At 42.8% G+C, this 7,154-nt stretch overlaps 1 long non-coding RNA gene across 2 annotated transcripts; it reads left to right on the forward strand.

The window, feature by feature from the left end:
• The first annotated feature begins 2,829 nt into the window (after positions 1 to 2,829).
• LOC103132730 (uncharacterized) lies at positions 2,830 to 3,654 on the forward strand. Of its 2 annotated transcripts, XR_001661044.1 has the most exons (3): positions 2,830 to 3,169; positions 3,251 to 3,500; positions 3,575 to 3,654. It is a non-coding gene; the product is annotated as an uncharacterized LOC103132730 (long non-coding RNA). The 2 variants fall into 2 exon arrangements; XR_475610.2 differs by having other exon boundaries at positions 3,251 to 3,654.
• The last annotated feature ends 3,500 nt before the right edge of the window (positions 3,655 to 7,154 follow it).

Below are 7,154 nucleotides of genomic sequence, written 5' to 3' on the forward strand. Positions count from 1 at the left end.
TATGTATTCTTACTTATTTAGTTTAGTCATGTTTTAAGAAATGTTTCTATATTCTTAATCACTGATTTCCTTTCTCAGAGGGCCTCTCTGAAGAAGAGCAGTGACAGCAGCTCTTCACAGAACGGCCTGCTTTGACCTCTTAGACAGCTATAAAACCATCACAGTGAAGATTCACAACTTGTCCTGTTTGATCCCGGGTCAGGAACTGGATAAGCTAGTGCGAGATAGATTGTGTTGTTAGCGATAATCTTGGCGCTGTGACTGTGATGAAGTGTCTTTCCCCCTCCCTTTAGAGTTACAGCGCTCTCTGTGATTAGGGATCCTAAAGACAATAAAAAGAGAGGGGCAGGCAAATGTGCTTCAGAGCAGCAGGAGATTGTAACTGAAAGCACATCTCTGTCTGTTCTCCTCGCGAGTATTCAGAATCTAACTTTCTCTTGTCTTTCCTGTGTTATTTGCTGTGTTTAATAGGTGTCAACTCCGACATAATGAAACTAACATTAACAACAAAAACTAAATAAAAAAGTGATANATGTCTGAGTCAAAAAGAAGCCAAAATTATTCATACCCCTGAAAGATTTAGATTTAAAATTATTTTCATTGAGTCTAAAAGGAAATGATGCAGAAGAGAAGAAAACATTTAGAGGAGGAAACATGCTGGATATATTGTTACTACTAATGTTATTAATGCACTTCAAGACTTTTTATTTTATCCTGTTAGTGTTTTGTCATATTTTTGTCACATTTTCTGTCGTCTGTGTCCTTTTTCTGATCTTAAATGCTTTTTTAAAAACTTGTTTATTGTTTACATTACATTCAAAAAAAAATTTGGTATGTTTATATATATATATATATATATATATATATATATGTTTTAAATGTCATGCAAAAAATACGGATTTCCTTTAATATAACTAATGCCTAACCTGAATTAGCAGCATAAATGTATAATGAGCTGCAGTGAAGGTTGGAAGGCCTCTGCACCATCACCCTAATCTCTGACTCTCCACCAGATTCAAGTCTGAACATCTAAATCACGCCAGACTGAAAAACATGTTGATCAAACTAAAGCAAACCCGCCAGGCTGTGAATGCTTTGCACCAGAGTCTCATTTCTGTATTTTGAAAATATACATTTTTAACATAATTTATTTCTAAATATTTTCTGCAAACTCACCTGCTGCGGGTGTGACGTTATTTTCAACTCCTGGATGAACCAGTTTATTAGAATAAAACCTGAAGCGCGTTTGGCCCGCGCGGACCTCCGTACTCACCTGTACTCCCACGGAGACAGCGACCTGCGGCTCTTCTCCCGGAATCTCTGCGGCTCTTTGCGCATTTCTTCCAGCACCTGCGCACACGTCCTGTTGGTGCTCTGCGCACTCAGCTCGGTCGCTGCGTACTTCTTCAGAAATCGGTCCTCGCGGCTGCGCAGTTGCGCAGTTGTGACGCAGCGGGTCCAGTGCGGGCCCGGGGGGTCGCGGGCCGCCGGGTCGCTCAGCTGCAGAGCGCAGGGGGTCCGCCGCGCCGCGGTGCGCCCGGCGTGGAGCAGCAGCAGCAGCGCGCAGAGGGAGACCTGCAAAAGAACCACAGGTCAGAGTCTGCTTGTCCGGACCGGACCGGACCGCGGCCGGACGGCTACCCACCATGTGCAGCCTGCTGTGTGTCATCCTGAGCGGGGAGTGTGTCCGGCTGCGCCATCTCACCTGGTTATATAGCAGCACCTCTCTGCTCTTTCTGTCGTTTCTGTGGGAAAACCCTCGAAATCAACATTTCCGTATTGTGAATCACAAAACCCGCCCACGCGCGCCTTGAGTCTCCGGCAGGGTCCGCCTCATTTCAGAGAGGATGTTGGTCAGAAGGTCCACTCCCTCACGGAACCGAACCTGGACCTAGCAACACGTCCCCAGGTTCTTACTGAACCATCTGAACCCTGCAGCGCATGCGCACTCCCGCCCAGCCGCAGGTTTTAATATTCCATGTTTATGATTTATTTCCAGCCTGTAAGATTAAATGTATTGAATTCTCTTCTTACTGGGTCAAAATTATACATACACCCGCAGTGATGTCTCAGCCAGGTGCTGCTGGCCACGCCCACCAGGTATCATTCTGCCATCATTTGATCGCTTTATATCAATACATGGGATAAACCCTCCACGTGTGGTTATTAGTAATAATCCCACATGTGTGATTATTTCACACTGAGAGTGACTCAAGCTCTGTTTAGATCTGACTCAGATGGAAATGTTATTTTGTCATCATCACGGTGCGGTGATCTCCTTCCTGCTGCTCTCTGCTGACTCCGCCTGCAGGAATGCGGCTCCATCCAATCAGAAGGCGGTGATCCCGAGCCTCCGCCCGCCGACAAACTATATAAAACTTTTCATCTGCATTTAGAAACAGATTCCCCTCATATGTTTATACATAATGCTCGTTTCTTTTAACTTTATTTGCATAATCTCACAATGACGGCAACAAACTTCCAGCCTTTGATTAAAGCAAATTAAATAATTGTAGTTTTATTTTTGTTGGACGAACATCCGCCGTTTAGTCTTTCAGTGTCTAGTCATATTTTTTCTTCCTTGTTATTGTGATGCACCACTTTGTTCTGATATGTCACATAAAATGTAATGAAAAATAAAACGCATTTTGTGGAAAGGCTGAACGGGAGCTGCGACGTAAATTCAATTCAAATTTGTTGTCATAATCACAATTAAATATCAGCACAAAAAAATGTGACGATCTGTTGATTTTTCATAAATTTGCTCAAATGCAGATCCATGAAAAGCTGGAGGGAATGTTTTCATAAACTTTTCTTAAAACCTTCAATTAAACATCATTAATGTTGATTTCACCAATATGACTGACCTGCATCGCAGTCTGAACCAAGTTTTATTCATTTTTAACACTTTTCCTATTTCAATATGATTTATGATTGTTAGTTTTCATGGTAACACTTTATTTGAAGGGGTGTGTGGTGATCCTGGGCGCTCGGGTTGTTTTGCTGCTGCTTCTCGCTCCTTCCACCAGGGGGCGCCTGGTGGATGATCTCTGGTGGGCCTGACCGGCGACACTGGGATCCTCACACCTGTCGGAGATCGTCTCATCTCCGCAGAGGCCTAAGAGTGGAGTCAGCCAACACATCGATGCCAGAGTGTTAACCAGTAATGGTACTGCAGGCCATCATCATAGCGTTTGTTGACTCCTTGTGAACCTCCCAGTGACTCCTGTTGTGTTTCTTCGTTTTTCAGACAACCCCCTCGTGACGTCGTGGTCCGACCACTCGAGGCTTTTGAGCTCCTGGCTGTACCTGGCGAACTTACCCCTCGTTGGCTGCCTTCCTCGTTCCGCCCCGGTGAGCTGAGGTCCGTATCTGTCCGCCCTCCACCGCCGTCCGCTGGATCTTCCCAAGACACCAGCTGGTTCCGCAGCAGAACCCCACACCCGAAAACACCCCTGGAAATCCCAGTAACCGCCCCCGCTTACCTGCCGCCTGACCTAGTAAGACCGTTGCCGCTCGTTCAGAACTCAAACATCCCACAGTCCTTAAACTCATCGCTCATTCTCTCCTCCAGCCCGCTCCAGTTGCCGCTCCCCCAGGAACACAGTTTATCTGTGCTGTTGTTGTGCTTTATATTAAACATCTTTTACTGATTATCGGTTCTCTGGTTTTTTGCATGTGGGTCAAGAAGTTACCTTCCGTCATGACAGAGTGTGCATAAGACTAACTTGACTCAGTCATGAACATGAAGTCTTTATGAATGTTTATGACAGGTGTCATGAGGTGTAATTCAGTAAATAATGACACTTTCAGTGCAAAGTTGCCCTAAAAGTTCCATTAAAAGACCATTAAAAATGCTAACTTTGCATTAAAGTGTTATTATATACAAAATAATGCAAAGTTGGCATTTTTAATAGTCTTTTAAAGCAACTTTTAGGGCAACTTTGCACTGAAAGTGTCATTATTTACTGAATTACACCTCATGACACCTGTCAGACAGTCATAAAGACTCATTCATGTTCATAACAGGTGTTATGTCATGTTTATGACAGTGTAATATCAATCTAATGCTCACCCCGTCAAATAAAGTGTTACCGTTTTCATCCCTGTTTTTTACATGTAACTTGATGTGTTTTTTTGATGTTAATTTTGATGTTTAGTTATTTGATCTTAGCCAAAAATCTGAATTATTCATCAAGCAACTGTGCAACATTATTCCTCCTCCAGCCTTTCTGCAGCGGGTTCAGCTGGAAATGGATTCTGCCGTAGTAAAAAGCTGAGACGATCAAGCAGCCGCGCCAAACTCTTGTCTGCAGTGACTCAGTGACCCTGAACCTCCACCCTGCTCCTGACGCTCACTGTGTTGATTCAGTACCACAGGATGGATGACGCGACGCGGCGGAACAATCTTATCACAATCTGAAGGAGACGAGCTGCTGGGTCACTTCTGTTATTTCTCCCAGTCTGGATGTGCTTCAGCGTTTCCTACGTTAAAACTGACTGGGTGTGAAGCCGAGCCAGTGAGGATCCTAAACAATAAAAACAACAATAAACATTGATTTGGGCGTCTCACTCACAGCTCATTAAGAGAAAAGGTGAAGACTACACTCCGCTTCCAGACGTTTTCTAGAAATAGTAAATATACTTACATTTGTGTAAGTATAGTATACTAAGTATTAAGTGTACTAACAATAAATATGTATACTAAAAGTATGCTTGTACCAATTTTGACATAACTTTAAACATAAATAAAACTGTATCAAAATACACATTTAAGAAATATATTAAATAAAAGTATACTTTAATTGAACAAAATGTTTTAAATTACATCTCAGTGTATCCTTTAGGCTAATAAAGTGCTTTTTTAGGTGCCTTAATTATCTTTTACTATTTTTGTTAAAATGGCAAAGAATTAAAAACAATAACAATCACTATAATGGAACTTGATGTAATGTTTAACAAAATAAATAATGTGTTCACACCTCAAAATATCAAACATTGACAGTTTGACAAAAAGCAATTGTCCTTGACACTAAATGTAGCCGGTATCTTCAGTTTTATATCTCTCCAGATATGATCTGTTGTTTTCAGTTTTTTAACTAAAACGCTGAAGCTGTCTTTACCCACTCCATTTTCAGATATGATGTAAAATCTGTTAATGAACAGCGGTAGCTCCAGTTCACACTCCAGACCAGATGGTGGCGGTGTTGTACACTTTCAGTTTTTTTGAAAAGCACCATAAAAAGAAGAAAAGCCAGGAAGCCAGAGAAGATAACAGACGCTGTTCAAATTCGCCATTTTTACTCACAGAATATTGAATTCAAAGTAGAAAGGGCCTTGATAATTGTTAGTAATTTTGGTCAATTCAAGCTGATCCATAAGGTCCATGAAGAGTCCAGGAAACCCCAGAAGAATATTTTCCCAGCATGCCTCTCATTCTTGCATGGAGGTAGTTAATGGCTGTAATGGCGCCTTAAGGCAGCTTCGTCCTGGCTGAGCCGCTGCATCAGGAAGAGAGAGGAACATGAGCGCTGCTCTCTGACATTATCTGTTTGTTTTGAACTGCAGCTCCACTGCTGCATGCTGGGAGCATGACTGATCCTGCTAATGAAGCTTTATCCTGCCCTGAAACGCAGCGAAGCGCAGCTTTCTTCTGACCGGTGGTGGAGTGATGAGCTGATGCAGGTTTGACCTCCAGTTGGCTCAGACTGTTGGTTGGTTCTCTGTCCTGCTGTGATTCTGCTGGTTTTCGGTCTGCAGCCTTCAGCTGCAGGAGGATAAACTGAACAATTCACCTTGCTTTGCTACTTTCTCCTACTACTCTCCAATTCTGCCATATTTTCTGTTATTTCAGCTTTAACTCCAGGTTCTGTTTTTACACCTGCTCTGTTGAGATAATGCTGCTGACTCCTAATGGATGCTCTCCTACCACGAGTTCAGCAGTTCCATCAGCTGTTTGCTAATCACTGCTGGCTAGTCTGAAGGAGCTGAGAGGGGGAGGAGCTGCACCTTGAAGGTTGCTATGGAGATTTAAAGATTTCTCAAGCATGAAAGAATCAAGGCAATACTCCAAGTTTGTTTTTGATGAAAGAATAACATTAATTAATATTTTATTTCCCACAATCCTACTGAATGCTAGTAGGCTGATGAACTAGCTGGGCATCATTCGCCTGTTAGTGCTGCAGGGCAGCAGTCTGGCTGCGGCACATCTGTATTGCGACTGGTTGCACCGACCTTCAGCCGTATCCGCTCGTCGTCTCAGACAAAACAGTTCAACGTAAAGACTGCTTCCTGTTTGAGTCTGTAGAGTCGTCTCTTGCTTTTAAGGTTTGCAGCTTCTGAGACGTTTTCCTGTTGGGAATAGTCTTCCTGTCTGCAGAATGGACGTCAGATGACCTTGGACTCATGAGCAACAGCTACCTCTCTGAGGTCATCACTAAAACTCTGTCTGCATAAAGTAAACTTCCTCATGACTTCCCTCCCAGCTGGAAGCGAAGCTGTGGGTTCTTCAGACAGGTCCAACCGGCTGCGATAGAAACAACATGCGGGACTTTCTCAGTTTCATGTAGTTTCCCAGCAACCTGGTTCATCAACATTGTTAAGACTGCTTCCTTCATTCACTAAAGGTGACTCAGGACCAGAGCTGGAAACGGTCAGACCATTTAAATCTGGATGTTATGCAGAAAGGATTTGCTCCGTGATTACCCTGGACCAGGGCAGGAGAAATGTTTCTGATGTAGAAAAGCAGACGTGTCAAACAGTTTCTCCTGTCCTCGGTGTAGATTCATTTTTGGACATCCAGGTTTCTGTTTTACTGAAATGATGGGGAACGCTCAGCAGGGATTCTGGTTTTACTGAATATTACAGCCGGTTCCCTCTGATTCTCCCTCTCAGCTCCAGAGAATCAGAACCAAGAAGGATTTTTGGTCAAAGGTTTTCTTTGCAAATATATATGTATACATATATTTATATATACAGTGATCCCTCGTTTTTCTGAGGGGTTGGGTTCCGAAAATAACCCGCAATACGTGAAATCCTTGAAGTGGTTATCTTTTTTTTAAATTTTTTTACAGTTATTACACAGCATAAATAAATGCTCTACATTGAAACCAAAGAACAAAATCTGTCTTCAGATCAGCGGATGTTCATCAATC

The sequence above is a fragment of the Poecilia formosa genome, unplaced genomic scaffold (assembly GCF_000485575.1).
Source record: "Poecilia formosa unplaced genomic scaffold, Poecilia_formosa-5.1.2 Scaffold1254, whole genome shotgun sequence".
NCBI lineage: Eukaryota > Metazoa > Chordata > Actinopteri > Cyprinodontiformes > Poeciliidae > Poecilia > Poecilia formosa.